The sequence below is a fragment of the Bombus huntii genome, chromosome 14 (assembly GCF_024542735.1).
Source record: "Bombus huntii isolate Logan2020A chromosome 14, iyBomHunt1.1, whole genome shotgun sequence".
NCBI lineage: Eukaryota > Metazoa > Arthropoda > Insecta > Hymenoptera > Apidae > Bombus > Bombus huntii.
In genome coordinates, this window is record NC_066251.1 from 10,025,359 (window position 1) to 10,044,045 (window position 18,687).

Consider the following 18,687-nt stretch of genomic DNA (forward strand, 5'->3'; position numbering starts at 1 on the left):
TCGATAACGAATCCGCGGTCAGCGGGATAACAAATGTACTTTCTTCCAAAGTCTAAGTTGGACTCGATTTACTTGTCTACGATACAAGTATTACTAAACTAGCTCTTTGTTAAAACGTAAAATATTCACCGAGCGTAAAGACGCTATGTAACTCGTTAATGAGATCTCATAATGAGAGAATGACCTTCCGTCACGATGATGCTGCAGAGGAAGACTGTGATGGGGTATATCTAAAGACACGAGATTATCAGATTCGCCGAGAAAAGTCTTCGTTCGGAAAGTGAGGGAAATTGACGTTGCTGTTAATTGGTCAATTTCCATGTTGGTGGTTAGAGAAGGATGCTAGCCGCCCTTGAGGGAAAGTTGCTAGCGGGAAGCGTTGTTCGTGAGAAAAATAGATTTCCCCTATCTTCCCGTAGTTGGGACAAAGACTGTTTGTCTGTTTGAAGGACTTTAGTTAACTAAATCTTAAGATTTGTAACGTGTCCTCAGGCTAGCTGAACATGTACTGCAGAGATGCGTCGACATCTGGTAATCATCTTACCCGAAGAATAGGATCTGCGTGTGGCGAACCATGGGACAGAAACCGTTGGATGTTTACTGTCGAGTGCCGCTACAACTATTTTTTTTTTAAGGAGAGCTATACAACTACTCTATACCTCTATTAGATAAAAACGTTCATTCCGTGACTGCGGCTACGTTCGGCGACTAGTTGTCGCCTCGAGCTCAAGCTCATTATCACAAATCTCGAACAAATACAATCGGATTGAATGACAAAAATTGCTTAATTACGGCTATGGTAGAATCTAGGTTAAAGTGTTAAGGGGTTTTCCCAAAATTTTAAAGGGAAGGCTTCGGTGTCCTTTCATCTCCGATATATACATATTATGTACAGCGAATTACAATTAAAATGTACGACAAAAATAAGGTAGGTATAGAGTGTTAATTTTAAAAGAAATTGTACAAAATTATGGTCGCTTTAGAAACATTTAATTTTTCTTTGAACATTCATAACGAAGGAACAGTGAAATCGTAGAATAACCTTCTTGCTGAAAAAATTAGACTTGCACTGCTATGTATCCGTGCCAAAATTTATCAGGGGAAGACAATCTGGAAATGGGCGAAGGTTTGTATTCAGGTGGAAGAGGGAAAATGTGTAATGACTGTGGAGAGTTCGTGTTAACTTGAATATTCAGACACAAGTAGATAAGTACATATCTCGTCAGACAACTTTGCCAAGTTGCAATCAGGTATTTAGCTCCAATTGTATTGTGTCTCGACAATTCTAACAGGGAAATCTCACAGGAAACGATACGTGTTACTCATTACTCGTTATACAATGAATATTTTTCATTTTATAGCTTTTCAAAAATATCTCTTGTAACAGATATAATATTTAATTGAAGATATCGAAACAACAATTATTTGTTCCTCAGCTATATTGTTAGAAGAAAAAATAACAAATATCTATCGAATAGAAATGAAAAACACTAGACTATTTTTTTCTTTGCCGAGAAGAAATAAAAAATTGGCAGGGGCAGTCTTTGATATCTTTCGATATAATGAATTTTATTCTTTATGTTTCTTTGGCAGTTCTAGATCCAATTTCAACGAAATATCAAATTCTCGATATAATAACTGCGTGTTACAAACAATTATACTGTAAAAAGAATAGCAAAAAAGGAGACGGGTGTAAAAATGAAATGCAAAATGAAGGCCTGCGATTGCTACAATAAAAGAAACATCAACGTGAGTTTCGGATCGCCGAACGTCAGCTATTAATCCGTTTCCCTAAATTTACAAAGAAATTGCTATTTGAAGATAACGAAATCGCCATCGACTGTAACCAGATCGAATGCAGTTGCGGGAAAGCGATCGATCTAAATAAAATATAGAAAGTCAGATGTGTTTAAAACTGTTTGCTTCTTATTGTTTGCATTCCATTTCAATTTATCATGAAACTATTGCGAACGATACCGTGAAAAATATATTTATTAATAGCGATTTCTCATGAATCATAAGAACAAGGAAACCAAGTTGATCAAACTTTGTCATCAAAATAAAATACTTCTGAGCGATAGAGGATGAAGACAGAAAGAAAGAAATATCATAAGAAATTGAGAAAACAAAAAAATAAATTTAAAACCACGCTTGAAAAACGCTAACGAAAAATTGACTGGTCGTTACAGGAAACTGTCAAAAATAGAAACAAAATTACTATTGACCTCGTAACGTTTAATCGTCGTCTCAACTAGTTCTATCGTTTCGCTGAGCGTTGCTTTTTGCAGCGTTAGCAGATATAGCGTGACAGCGCTCTATCTTGAATTTGGATTAGATAAAAAACACCAGGACAACGGAAATCGTGTTTGAAAGTTCATTTTATAACGCGTATTAAGATACGCCGCCGTTATGATGTTCTCATACTCTCGATGCACATATTGTATCGCAGCATAATGCAGTCATGAAAGTCACCGATGGTTTGGGGGCGCAACTTGAGCGACTACAGCTGGCGAATAATAAAAGCTGTCGTTGGCTGTTCCTGGCCTCGTTTTCCGCCTTGTTCCGCCGTTATTCTATAGTGTAAAAAAGCATTTGGCGAATGATTGTTTTATTTTGACGATGCAAACGGATCCGCTTGAAACTCGAGCATCCCGTCTTTGCCTTGTTACGCCGCGCGCGTGATTAAAACACCCACGGATTTTCCGGGCCATTCCTCATCAAATTCGCAGAATTCTCTCGTTTCCGGCTTTTCTTACGTTTCTCCAGTATTTTATGGATAAGCGAGTCATTTTTATTCATATAGAATATTAGCTTCTTTGGATAGTTGACATTTATCATCGGCAGCGTACGGATTTTTGCGCATTTATGAAAATTTGGAAAGCGTAAGATTGCGCGGAATGCACGTAATATGAAAAAATATGCAAAATATCTTAAACGTAGTGCTTCATATGATGCTCGTTGAGTAAAACAATTTTTAGCGTGGTTCTACTATTTCAATTATTCACTCGAAAATGTGAATTTGCATAAATATACCGCGGTCTATTTATAAATGTTAAGAACATCAAATGTCAACAAGTTTCAATGCCTACAAGTCTCAGCCACATGCGCCGCGTTCGGTATTTCTACAAAAGAGAAAAAGAATTTCGATATGCAGAGATCTGTTGGATTTTAGCTTTCCCTTCTCCTTTCCTCCTTTTACTCTTTTTTCGCTTCCTGCTCGAAACGTAATTGCGTAAAGAGATCTGGCTGCCCAGTTTGTATCTGGCGCCACTGTTGATACACTAACCACAAAAATCTCGCAGTCGCAGTTGATCAAATGACATCGTTTAGAACGAAATGGAGAATTATTGTTTAACGAAAGCTCCAAACTCTGATTAAAAGCAATAATTGAATTACAATATTTTTGCACATTAATCCTAGACTTTTAATATGAATCTAACATGTTCTTATCATTGTTTGCATTTATTTATTACTTAATCATCTGCATTAATTATTTTTTTAATACAGAAGTTTAACACAGTTTAAAAACTACTGTTTTCGATCCCATTCTTTTAAATATTTAAACAAATGGAATAAATTTTTCGATGACGATTTATTGAAAAAATATCTTACATAGGCACGTGTTACGCTATGTTTTCAATCCATCTTCCACACATTTTCTTGCTTTAAACTATTTAATAACACATAGTTTCAAACAGACGTCTAATTTCTATAATGGTGTCAGGGAAACGCCAATAATCGATCCAGAATATCTCGTCCGATATCTACAAGCATTAAAAGCATGCTCGCTGCGAACAAAAATTAGCTCCAAGTAATAATTCGAGCATCCTCTAATTAATACCGGCAAGGTTTCTAAAACGTCATCGATAGTCGATACTCTCCACTCTCTTTCCTTTTTCATCTCTTGGTTTTTGTTCAGCCGTAGTACTCGACGATTCTCATGCTAGCGGACGGACAAATAATTCGTGGCTCGTTCCAAGTGGCTCGTTAATTCTTCGGCGTCACGATTCCACGATTCTCCGGCATCGAATGTCGATTTCAGACCTCTGCACCGCGCACGAGGCAAACTTCCCTCCGCGACAGTTTCCCCCTTGAACACAGCCAAAACACGAACTTGCCTCCTTTCGATCCAGTCAATAAAAATTCACTTTGCGAACTTTACGCTGCTCGATTTTTCGCTGGCTTGCTCTTCCATCGTTTGCAAATTCTGCGGAGAAGTTGGCCGACACGTACGATGCTTCGGAAAGATTCCCACACATATTGTCAATGCGTTTGCTGCTCTTTTATCGTGATTTGTCAGTGTAAATTGCTCACAGTGCTTGGCTCAACATTTTATTCTATCGGACGGTATATCTTAACACAAGATAACTTTTATGTGACACGCCACATTACCTTTGTTCAATAATCACGTTGTGAATACCCAAACGAAAGGAAGATGAATAAAATTCAATGAAGTACGATAATCAACGTGACGAGTAGTTCGCTTGCTATATTCGTGAAATCGAAAAATCGTATTTAGAATTCTACGATAAAACTTATACGATTGTACGTTAAAATTAATGCTGGATTCGCTCCTACTGTGGAATTCGAAGGAGACTGCTGACACGACAGCGAAAGCTGCTTTCCCAGATTTGTGCGAGATATTTAAGAAAGCTATGGCTAATATCTCTGAGAATACGTGATCGAAATGGGTTTAAAGAAAGGAAAACACTTCTTTCAAATTTTACAATGAAATCAAAACCTTAGTTTTTTAATAGAAAGCTTTCTCGCAAATTGATTATTACGATTAAACGCTGCAGAGCTGATCGTTGCAATCTTGCTTCTCTCATGCACACAATCATGCACACACAATTACCATTAACCACATTGCGTGATAATGCTTTGTTCGACATCCAAAGAGTGAAATTAGCTTTACAAGTTCTGGAACTCAAGTTACAACTACTCCTAAATATGACTGTCTTACGTTTTCAAAGCAAGTAATATTACTTACTTTACAAAAAAATATAAAAAATAAATAAAGTATAAGTCGACGTGTGTAGTTATATTTACAATATATAGCGAATAAACGTGTATAAGATTGGAAAGCTTAAATAAAAAAGGAAAGCTCGACTAGACTTACTCACACAACGTTAATTTGAATTGCGAGCTTATGTTTGAACTCTTCCAAATTGCGGCAAAGAACGCGATACGCAACACAAATTGCAGATTATTAATATTTATTATTCATGTTATTACAGCAACGATATACCGGAGAATGATTAATAAAGGACTGATAAGTACGTCATAGCAAAATAAGTCAGTCATTCTACGTATATGCGGCACTGAAAATATTTAATGTTTGACATCATAAGTTATCCACGAGTCATATACTCAGTGACACGTTTACACTTCGCTAACCGCTGAAGTTGCGCTTGATCGAGCACATCGTAACTCGAAACTTTATAACTTTCTTACCACGAGAGCTACTGAAATAAAATTCGAACATTAAAAACTCTTTGCAATTTATCTTCGATATTTACACTCCACTTAAATAATAATTAAATTTGTCCAATTCTAACGTTCGATAAATCAAATCGAATATCATTCGCGATATCAAATGGCTAAAAACAAATATCGATTTAAAAAAAATGTCTACGAATAACTTTTCAGAAGATGTTGAAGAAAGAAATTCTTTTTTAATCGTTACCAAATTCACTTCTTGAAACTACGGAAAATTTCTCTCAGTGGTCTTTTCTTCTTATCTTCAATAGCAGGAGGTAATTTAGATAGTCAACTTAAGTGAAAGTATATAAATCTGAAGAAATGGTTAGTACGTCTCTAAAGATAGTACTTTTGAACTTTGAAGTTACCACACTGAAAATTTCCAACGATTTAAGCTCTATTCTCGGATACTCTAGAATCTCGAAACTCTAAGCTTCGTAACTTTAGAGCTGCAGAATTCCAGCCCGACACATACACCAAACGTCTACAGAACATTCCCCAAATGTCCACCAAAATCCCACCATTGCCTATCAACCTTCCAACAGAATCAAAACTCTCGACCGCAATGCTTAAGTCGAAATACGCTACTGTTCAAGAGTATTCGAACACTTGCTTATATTTGACAAGCTATGTTTTGTATGCTTCAATTATGTTTGGATAAATTGAAGTTCGGTGATTTCATTCTTAACATCACATTGCTGATGATCATTAGAACTATGTATAATAGCATATTTTAAATTGATTTTTGAAGGGAGAGATAGTGAATATTATTAAAAGTAATTACTTCTAACATATTACTATGTAATTTGTTGAGGTTGACTGATAGAGGAACGGGTGGATGAATTTATAATAGAAAAATATATTCAAATAAGTATATGTATAAGTACAGGTATAGTGTAGGCTGATCCAGATCCTTACTCTTACAGTGTTACAATACAATAGGAAGAAGGTATGATAGGAACCACGTTCATATATTTATAGCAAAGGACATTACCAAAAAGATAATCTTGGTGTGTAACTTTAGCTGAAGGCTACAATAAACAACAATAGAGATCTATTACACTTCTTTTGTTTTTAAACATTGTAACCTCTCCTTATTTTGAATTTTTTTACTAAATTCTATTCTCTTCGTAACAGCAGTCTCCAGGTCACGGATATACAAAAATAAAGATGTAGATTTTTTCTTGAAGTAATTACTTCAACAATATTCACTATCTTGCCTTTCAAAAATCAATTTAATTTGCTCCCTATACAAATATTCTATACGCTACTCTAGTAATATACCTTTTATCTATACGAATATTGTATTTTACTCTAATTACGCACACCTTGTTCACATAAATACTGTACTCTATTCTACTTACGTACCCTTTGTCCAGAAAAATATTACGCTCTTTTTTACTTAGGTGCTTCTTTTCTGTGCAAGTACACATTACAGTGAAATTGTACGAGTGAAATGAAACTTGCATGAAATTCCAAACGCTTGACAGAAAAAGAAATCATTAATTTGCACGCTTTTATAAAATTCGTATACTGCGGGTGTTTCTAGAAATGTAAAGTATACCGATGACTACGAATGATAGTGTACTTTCTCGTAACTCCTTCGAGGCCAACGGTAATCTCGCGATCCATTCTGTGAAATGGAACAAAAAGTAGGACGATAAGAGGAACAAAGTCGCTTTTCCGATTTCGAAACGGCAGAGCGGTGAGCGACTACTCTAAATATTTTACGAACAGCCTGCTAGTAATTCTGGAATCCGAAAATCCCTGTTTACACGGCCGCCTCGATGCGACACCTTCGGGAACGAAAGTGGAGCGAAGCCGATGTCGTCGTCGTCGTCTCAGCGAACTTGCCCCGTGCCATTTCGTTCGGTGCCGCTTGTTTGTGCAGTTGATTGCCTTTGCAAACGCCTGGCAGAAGTTAAGCGATCAATTAAAAATGTAAACTCGACTAATTGCCACGTTAAACGACATATCGCTTTGAAACGCGGCGAACGGATCGGTGACCTGATTACACGACACGGCCGCGACTTTGAATTTCTCGACGTCTTCCGTTGAACCCATAGGGAAGCATCCAAGGCTAATGAAGACGAAAAATGATGAATTTTAGAGGGGAGTCATATTAATTGAATTAGTCAGTTGATGGAGATGGGAGATGGGAACTGGAGTTCGCAGGAAGCGATTGAGTTTTGAAGTTCAGAGACTTGCGCTGAGTTTGTTCGATGTTGCAACGGGGTTGCATTGATAAATTGATGATTGCTTCTCACGAGAGTATGCGATATCAAATTTATGTTCTTTTGGAAATATACGTTTATATATATATATATAATAAATCTTCGAGTCTGTTTCATTTTTGAAAATTGAGAAAATTTTAAGAATAACTAAACGAATATTTCTAATGTATTCGTAATATGATCTAATATGATCGGAATTCTGTTGCCAGAATATATTAATATATAAAGCATTTGCAAAAAATATTCGTGTGAAACATTCAAAATTGGGGAAAATCACCAAAATTGATAATTGCGTAATTATCAAATTTAATATTAACATTCATTACACGAATTTCGATGATAATGTTTAAAATATATTTGAACGGATCCTAGGATTATTGGAATTGTAAAAGGCAGGAGCGTGAATGGCCTGCATAAATTACGAGACCAAATTCCACTGCGCGCGACGCGTAACGGGATGTCCGATAAATATTTGAAGGTTCTTCTGCAATGGAATAGTCGAATGCCAAGCAAACAGGCTACATCGTTCGTCGTTTTAATTATTGTTTGCCGCAACGGCCGCGGCCTGCGCTTTTTCCTTTTTCCGTTCCACCGCTGCCTCCGTTCCACCCACCGATGTTAAGAGAATATTTTTCAGCATAATACGTCGAGTCCCAGCTGTTTACTATAGGTCTGCTTACGTTGTTGATTTTGTTTTACTCACACTTGGTTATTTCTAACGATGAGATTTTTAAACGGGATTTTGAATGTACGTGGAAAAATGTTAAATTTGTCATTTGGAGATGAATTCCGTTTGTGGATGTAATTTAAGAAATGGCACTGTTGATTCTTATTGACAGCTGATTTGAAGAATAAAGAAAACGAAACATAGAACAGATTTTAGAAAAATTATTATAGCTTAACGTATTGCGTTCTATTGAAATCTGGATCATATATTTTAGAATATAAAATTACACATATATATAGAAATTATAAATTAAAAATTATGTAGTGAGATATAAAAGACTGCAAATTATTAAAGAGTAAATGTTACAAAATATTTTAGGAAAAGTATGTAATTTAACTAGAGACAATATCTAAACCAATCATTTGGCTATTTTATGAACTTTAACCCAACACTAGTGTTAAACCTAAAGAACACAGCTTGTAAGTTATTATGTACCTTGTGGAAATTAATAAGCGTTAACGACGTGCAGGGATGTTTAAGTACCACAATGTTCTTGAAATATTAATTAGGGTTGATACGAAGCGATGGACTATGGTCAGATTTAACACACTGAAATTTTCGAGCCCTTCGAGCCGATAACAGGGTTTGCGAGGTTGAAAAATATTTGCGTTTTCTCTTCGTACAAGACAAGCAAGCTCTATTAAATTCATTAGGTTAATTTAAAATTTGTTGAATTTGAAAGAAGCCAACGGGACAAAAGAATATTAAAATTAACAAATTATTATAATTAGCGATGCATCACTTTGAAGGAAGTAGAGCAAAACTTGTTGTAAATTTTAGAAATCTGATCATTTGATTCGGTAACTAGAATCTCCCAGTTATGCATCTTCATTAAACAGTTTTTTACATTCACGTAATTAAGAATGAATACAAATAAGCTTATTTGTTTTATCTGTAACATGTATATCTATAACGAGTATAACGTAATTTATCTTTATTATAAGATAATGTTAATAAAATAACTCGAAATTTCAATAAATGAAAATTAACATTGTACCGTAACATGCTGTTAATTAACTAGACGGTAAATGTGTATCTATTTTCAATGCGATAAATCTTAATTTACGTGTGTTGTATATTTTTTATAAAAACGTTAGGAAAAATTTATATTCGTTAAAAATAATTGATAAAAGAAATTTTTTCCCACAAACCGATGGATATTCCCTCCTGAAAGAGATTATTTTCACACTTTAGCTTTCCGCTGCATATTCCCCGTACACTTTTACCAAATCGTCCAGTACTTTTATCCGCATACAATTACAAAAAAACTAAATGCACTGAAAAAGCGCAACGAACGACGATGGAAAGCTACATTTACGTAACAATGTGAATTTCATTTATCACGTCTCTCGCGAAAACAACCGACTGGTTTGCTTCATAACAACGAATACTCGACGCGATAATGCAGTACCAGATTCGAGATTTTTCCACGAAAAACGTATCTAGCGTTGGAAAAATTGTTTGCAGCAAGCCGTGACGAGGCAAAATCGTGAGCAGCGGCTAGCAACAAGCGTGGCGAGTGCGAAACGGTCGAAATAGGTTGCATAAATTACAGGCCTGGGGCGGGAATGTGTCGTATAACGAGATAATTAATACATGGACGACTGTTCAGCGAGGCGAAAGCTCTGGCCGCGGTAGAATGCGCTTACCGACTGTTACGTTGCTTATAACCGGTCATATATTGTTCACCGGAAGCACGTGTTGCCTCTTTTGTTCCAACGGCGATCTATGCGCCGACCAAAGAACGATCCGCGAATTCGAGAAATTCAAGTGATGCCGGTTCGAATCGGCGAACAATTAGAATTCACCGGTTGGCTGGCTCCGGTTGGATGGCCTGCCCAGCTGCCTAGCTGCCTGGCTGCCTGGCTGCCTGGCTGCCTGGCTGCCTGGCTGCCTGGCTGGCCCTTCATCGACCGTGACTTTTGCCATTCCGCGCGATAGTAATGAACAAAATTACATGCCGAGTGTTGATAAGGTGACTGGGGCCCTTTCTCGTCAAAATGTGGTTCTCGTTGCGTGAAATGTAAAAAATCCAGCCGGAATTTCCATCTGAGATGAAAATTTTACGTTCATTTCGCATATTTGAACCAATAATTTTATTTTGCCTGCATACGATAGCTGATGAAAATATTAAAACGCTTGTAGAACATGTGACCAGAATTTTTACATTGAGTTTGGTGTTATTGTTCGATTGAAATGGAAATCGCACTAGCCAAAATCAACTTTTTTACGTCGCGTATGAATCATCCATTTCATAGATCTAAGTTATTCATCTTTATTCTTTATTCATATATATACATTGTAAATCATTTTTGTCAAGTTTCTACGGATCTTCGTGATAAAAACTCTTATTTGACTGTACACATTGCCATTGGTTTTTGCTAACAAGGCTTTTCATGACAAAGTCAGCCGTGAGCCGTGGCTTAATATCTAAACTAATATGTCAGTGCGTGAAATTTCAATTTAGGATATGCACAAGCAAATGGCCGGTGAAATAGTTAAGTCTGTGTCTTATGGGGAATGTAATCTATGCTAGCCGCTTCCTTAAGCTGCTTAACGTCAAAATAACTTAAAGCGTGTCCACGATGTGCCAGCGAGAACTCCAATGTTCTGTAACCCGTTGGGAATCCTTTGTCGGTAACAGAAAATTTCTACCGCGCTACTGCAATATTCTATTCGTTTTATAGATCTATATCAAGCTTTTTTGCTAATGAACTTACTCTTTTACTATCCTCAAGCTATCGTATTTAATTATTATAATCCAACCCATTGCTGTTAGTGACATCAAAATATTATATATCTATCTGGATCTATTGTTAGATTCGCACAGTGAGATATCAAGATAATGGGAGTTCAATTAAGAGAGGGTCTGTTGTATTAAAATTTTTAAAGAACTCTCTCAGCGTTGAAAGGCTGGAAAATTTAGGGACCAGTCTGGTTAGGATAATGGAATACAAATCGGGCCAAGGAAGTTCTCTTTGGCCCATCCAAAGTGTCGATCGAGATTTATCACAACTATGCGTCTTTGGAAAATTCAAAACCTCATCGAATTATCGGAATTGCTACTGCGAATTTCGAAATTAAAATATTCTAATACGTGTAACAACTCTTCAGTGATCCTTGGAAACTGTAGCGCCACAAGGTTTATGTATTCGGCAAGTCAACAAATGATAATTAGCGAGTCTTAACAAAAACGTTTGCTAACATATACAAGTGGCTACAAAAGCACCATAATTTCTGGCACAGTCTGTATAAATAACAGCTTAAACTTATCCTCAGAAACGAGCATTGTTCCGATTTCACCTATCCCACAGGTTAATAAACGCGACTCTCACAGATTGTGCGAAGGATCCAGCGACATTTACATATCCCGTAATTACTCTCTTGATATTTGCACTGGTGATAACGGTGTCGGCGATCCCGTCGAAGCGAGTAATTATCGTGAAACTTTCAGAGTTGCGGCGCGTGTCGTGCGAGAGCATAATCGTGTTTATGATTAGAATACCTCTGGTTATGTAGGGTGAATACAACAGCACACGTGCCCCGTCGCTATCAAGAGGGAACATCGATTATTATCCGCTAACACGCCGCGTTCATCTGCTTGATAATTACAATCTCGTTTGGTATTCTACTAAAACGTACGAGATACCCGAACGAAACCACTTGTAGCTTAATAACAACGCCATTACCTAAGGTAAGATGGCCCATGTAACGCTATTATTTCTGTTCCTCAGAAGCAACCAACGAATTTGTGTTCCGTTCATTCTCGTGTTCATGGAAAATACCGTCTACGAAAATCAGAGGATCAAATTCAGAACATTTGTGATACTTTTATAATCTTAATAAAAAAAAAGTTGGAAATATCAGTTCGATTTATTCAAGAGTTTTAGATGTAAGAACATGACAAAGATGATTTTCGAAATTCCGCAAGAATTTTGAACGAATACTAAATGAAAGAGATTTTACAAACTAGGGATAGAACATTTATTTCACAAATAGAAAGAAGAGACAATTTTTTACTAACATAAATGAGAATGTGTGTTTTTGTGTTTTTTATTCTATCTTTTACGCCTAATTATATCTTTGAAAATTTCCATTTTTTGTTTTATCAAGTCTTAGTGTCTATCAGATACGCTCCAAGATTAGTAAAGAACATTGAAAATTATCAATGTTACTGGAAGAATGGTGAAAAATTGTTGCCTTGTGTTAAGTGGCAGATATATTCTACACATAGATTTTATACAAGCAAGACAGTAAACGAAAATAAAATGTAAATTAAATTAACAATCAAATGATAGAACTAAAAATAAAGCAGACCAATTTATAATACAATGGTAGTCCAGCTTATAATGCAATGTCCAACACGATCTAATTCACTCATTTTATCTCACCATCTCGCTCCAACAATCTTCCGTGCTTTTCTATCGCGAAACCGTGTATCCGGATTGCAGCCCTGGCCATTAGCATCTAAACTTAAACGAACTTCCACGAACTCGTCGCCGGTGTTTTGCGGCTCGCTCGGATCCGCCCCCGGGGTGAATTTTCTTGGACCCCGTCGAACGAATCTACCCTGGGTTTTTCATCTCGCGATTCTGCCCGGTTCATTGTCAGTCCGGCGGACAACGAGGTGATTATCATCAGCAACGATTGTTCCGTGGACCCACGTCAGGATTTCGCGGCAGTCCCGCGAGTCGAATAACTCAGCGACCGTGCGGTTTGCATCCCGCCGTATAAATTCACTTTGCTTCGTTGGAATTGCGGCAACTTAGAAACACGGACACGCCGCATATCATAGCTCGCGGACGCATACTGCGCTCGTCCGCCTTGATGCACCGGCAATTTATGGACGCCGTGGAATGCGCCGCTGCGAGGATTCGGAGGCAATTCTGTCTTCGTTTTTCATTCTCGGAACAATTTATTGGTGAAAGCATCGAGAGAAAAGAATTTTATTCTAGAGGCGGTGTTTCTAGCTCCAGGTTTCGTGACCTATAAATTGGCTTAATATTATTGTGTGTTTAGACCAAACGGCCGGATCCTCCTTCTTCCTCCGGTTTGCTAAAATTTAGTAGAGTGAGAACGAATGTTCTTTCGCCGTTTGGCGATTTCTCACCGAATCGGAAATCAAGCATGGAAATTACGATTTACGATATTTTTCACCTATGGCCCTCATATATTTGCGTATCCTGTCTCTATGATTGCCTGAGATAAGATGGAGCTATCATTTTAGTTTGAAAATAGAACCTGGACCAATTTCAACCGCTTAACACCGAGTGGAAGATGATAAATTTACGTAACAACTTTGGTCGTTTCAGTTTCTGTCGTGGTAAAATAAAATGATGTAACAGATACGGTTTTTTTTTGTTATTTAATTTGTACTTTACAATTTGTCCAGCTGGACATTTGACAAATTTTTCTAGCTTAATTGCTAAATAACATGTGGATGGCTACCCCCGGCGGGATACCATCTTCGAGTTTGACTATTTTATTTCTTTAGTGAGGTCAGTGGGATGTTTTCTTTGTAGTCTTCTTTCTATGAGAGAAACAGATACTGTGGCTACGAAAAGTAGCAACACACTGTTCTATTTATTACAACATTTACGAACTAATTGATTCGATACCATGGAATAAATCAATTAGTGCATTCTTTTGACACTATGAAAACGGAATGTATAGTAAATATATGTAATTTCATTGAAAAATAAGAAAATGCTTTTTCTATAATACTCTTCATAGCCGCTGTATTGCGTCTGATCTAACAACCATTAGCTCAGTAGCATTAGTCACCAACTCGTGGAACAATGCTATCATAAATTGTTCTCGGCTGGTTGAGACACTCGAAATTTCGATGCGTCGTGGTTATCGTTGACCGTGAAATTCGGAGAAACCCATTAGGCGTTTTGATAGGTTCGCTCGGTGGTGGATGAGTTGTATGAAGTGAATTATGATAGGCCGTGTATTGAGTTATAATAGAACGGAATTATTGTAATGTGGCATGAATGATAAACTATACGTCTACACTCTTCATCCTTTGTTTTTATTATTATTTGTGTGGAATGGCTTGACAGTACAGCGGTCTATTTAATTTAATTCGTCGAATGTAAAATTAAAAGTAAAAGATGAAATAGAAATCAAACATGAAATAGACGAAATAGAGTTGAATTTTTTTAGACTTTTTAAAAGCAACGCGTAAATTTTTTAAATCGCTGTGTTACGCCACGAGGCTTACCATAGACCGTATTCCTAACAGTCACTCGTGGCACTACAGTGTCGCAGACACATCGTCTTATACGACCGACGAAAAATATACAATGTAGCGATAAGCGTGTCACGTAAACTTGAGGGTTGGATGATAAAATAAAAAGGTTGAGCCGTAACACAAATATCAACTTTGCTTTTATTAAACTTTATTATGAATTCAGCAATCACACTGGAATACACACTGAATTAACACACATAAATCACAAATCACTCCAACAACTTTATGTAAAACTTAATTACACTGATACGTTAAGTACGCGACTGGTCTAAGGGTAGAAACTGGTAAAGATATGTTGACTATTCTAAGAATACAGAATAAGTGAAAATTTACTGACGATACTGTGTCTGAGAAAAGCTAGGGATGGGTGTGTCTAAGGACACGGGACCATCGGATTTGTTGATGACAATTTTGGTTAGAAACGTGAGGACAATAGACACCGCTTCCAATTGGATAATAAGAATGGTTGGTGGACCAGGAAGAGTTTTAGCCGCCCTCGAGAGAAAGTTGCTAACGGAAGATACCGAAAACCAACTTTCCCGTGTTAGCCCGTAGTAAACAATAAATGTAAAAGGGGCGCTTAAAAAGATACTTGTACTTTTGTACTGCTATTTTTGTACTTGATACTTGTATTACTTTTAAAAGGTACTTGTATGATCTGAAGGACCTTAACTATGAGAAATGCCATGACCTATGGTGGGTCCTTAAGACTATTGAAGGTACGCGCCAGGGATGTGTAGACATCTGGCTACCATCTTGCCCGCGGTGTGTGATCTGGTCTCTGATGTGGATTGATGTTACAAGCTCATAGTTCTCATCAAGCAGTGAGTACTAGAAACGTCGATTCGCCTTCGGTCCGTTATTTTCATCTACACAAAGAAGGTGGCATACGTGATCATAGGCGCGAACGGTGGCGTGAGCCGAGCGTAGTGAGAGTCGTCTCCGATAGAAGACAAAGAAAAAGATCGAAGGGCAACAGTATCATTTGAGGATTCAAACGGAATGCATCGAGAGGTTCAGATGATTAAAATTAGTCGTTTAGTCTAACGAATACATCAAGAGATATCATAAAGTCGGGTCGAATTATTGTAACAAACCAATTATATCATCGGTACATAAATTGTGACATGTACATTATATAACCTTAAATATTGTTAAATATACAAGTTTTATATTAACGCTGTTAATTCAGTGTTAAACTCATTGAACTACCTCTGTTATCTTAATCGAAACAGGGGAACGACTAATTCGCGGCGTCGATTATTAGAATCGTAGTGAGAATTTACGCCTCTCGCTGACGCGCTTTCCTCGTGATCGCGTCTCTCCGCGAACGGTCGTAACAGCTGTTTGATTGTATAATTTGTAGTAAACGTTCGATTCTAATAACATACAGATGGAGATTTCTACAATATTATCAAAGAAAACATGTAAATTAGAACGTTGAATTCTTAACGAGTGACTAATTGAAATAGTCATTTATGGGTTACTCAATGTAAAAATTTGAAAGAGTTTATTGCTTTGAGAATCTGAAAGAAGTATCAAACAATGGAGTATATGAACCGTATTAAGTGAAGCCCTCCAAAGTTAACTTGAAGCGTGTCTGAAGTAGTCTCTAATGCTTCCAAAAGAACTTTGGGCTTTTGATTTAAAAAAACTATTCACTTCGCTCTTAACTGCATTCTCAACTGATTCAACTCTTCTGGTACAAGAAAGTAACAAAAACGAAATTTTTCCTCATTCTCTTTTGATCGAATTCTCGTAAAACTATTGTAAAGGAGCGATTACTCTATCTAAGATTTCGAACACTCTAATTTATCTTCAGAGTAAATTGCATTAAAATGACCCTAAAAACTAAACTGTATGTAAAATGTCTCCATATAATTCCTATTTCCATTTGAAGCTACGGTTTCAACTGTAAATTTACTCGTTCTTTCACTTAATTTATACTGAAACGATGAATACACACGTAGTGTAACAAAGGCGATTAGTGATTATACTCTAAGCTTGATTTATGGCTTGTAGAATAATCTGATTACATTCTACATTCGATTGTGAATTTCCGCAATTTGCCGAATCGTACATACATGATATTGACATAGGGGAAACGACATGTAATACAATATCACTTACTATTTATTACCCTACTGTAACTAACCGTAAAGTAGAACGAGCACAATTTAATCTCCATTGCTTCATACAACTGGAAACCTGTAGATCTACGATCCTCATATATTTGATAAATAGACTTGCCTGAGTGTCCTTAAATTTGGAGGAAAGGAAGTTAAGGCTTTCCAGATCGCAGGCTAATAAAATTATGGATTCTCAGGTCTATTCGGATTTCAAAGGATCAAAATTCTATCACCTACATTAAAACACTTCTGACAATATATAGTAGCTACAAAACGTATTCGCGCATCTTTTGAAAATTTATGGACCAAAAGATTAAATTATAATACCTACACCGTAACATAAAATGGAAAGATTCTCGAACAACGAGAGATTAAAATTCAGCAACTCCGCTAAAAACATTGCAAATCGTCTAAAAAGTTGATAAAAACCAAAGAAGCAACAAAATTAATTTAACGCCTGGTAACGTAGAATCGAGGTATCCTCTAACAACGAATACTTAGCCACAAAACAACATAATAACTGCGCTTCTGTGCAAAATATTTCCGCAACAAGCAACACAGATACTACCAAGCAAAGTATGCTTTATCTTCGCTCTTTTATGCTCCCGTTTTTCGTATCTAACTACCAGCGTAGGAGCGGATTGTAAAACTAGCGAGAGCACAGCGGAAAAACGATTCAGAAACAGGAAGCAGCAATGAAGAGGAGCCGGTCTGCCGTAAAAATTCGTCTCGATCCGGACGCGACATATAAAATATCCAAGCCAGTAAATTCGTAGAAGCGAGTCGATTCAAAAAGCGACATACTCGTAGCAGCGGCGGCGGCTGCCACCCTCGACAACGGGCTGAGGGGGCGTTTATATCATACACGCTTGCACGTCGTAAAATTTGGAATGTTGCCCGACTATCTAGGTTAAGAGTGCCCACTCGGGTTGCGGCAGTACGAAGAAAAATGCTCGGCATCGTTCGTGGCCGTTGGATCGCATACTCGCCATCCTAAACTCTTTAATCGATTTTCAACCTCCAATTTCATCGACCTCCGAATCCTTGATACATCGATGCGATCGTTTGATGCTGAACAGAAGAACGAAAGAAGGAGTGGTTACCGAACGTATGATAGGCTCGATATCGATGAAACACGATTCTTCTTCTTGTTTGAATTAAGAATCACCACGGTCTTCTAGATTTCCGGATGATGAGTTGTTCTGGTTTCAGAGGCAATTCTCGCGTGTTCTTTCATTTTTGCTACATATCTCAGACTATTTTTTTTCTCCAGATTTTGAGGACTGAATAATGTCAAATGCTCTTTTATAAAAATTTGTGCTTCATTGTTCGTTATTCAAATAAAAGTGTAGCCGAATAAATGAATGTAACATGAGTGTAATCACCATGCATACGTTTATTTTTAACAGCCCTCTCTGAATAGAATAAAGCTCTTTTTACAATACACACTAAGAATTAATAGAACAGGTTTTACATTTGAAAAAGTAGTTCACCAGTGAATTGCGTCACTAGTTGATATAGTTAGACATAGAACGGTATTAATAACGACTCGCCGAGTTATATTCGTTTAAAAATCGAAGGAGTCATAGTATTATTAGGCAAGTCAATAAAATAACGAGACGAAAGAGACCTCTGTACAGGAAGAATTTGAAATTTCATTATTGGGAAAGTTTCAAATTACGTATCAAATATGAATTTGACACGAAGTCTTCGTCACCGAGCAGCTCTTGGGAAAAATAAAATAAAGTTTCGTGCCTCTCTATCATTTTTCTATATTTGAGCTAAATTTAAAAATTCCCAGTTTCAAATGAAAAACGAAGTAGCTCAGCTTAGATAGTTCGAAGCCACATGAATAGCTGG

At 36.9% G+C, this 18,687-nt stretch overlaps 1 protein-coding gene across 11 annotated transcripts in view; it reads left to right on the forward strand.

The window, feature by feature from the left end:
* Positions 1 to 18,687, forward strand: part of LOC126872833 (zwei Ig domain protein zig-8-like) — a 444,324-nt gene that overhangs the window by 367,891 nt on the left and 57,746 nt on the right. The gene's annotated exons all lie outside the window — the stretch shown is intronic.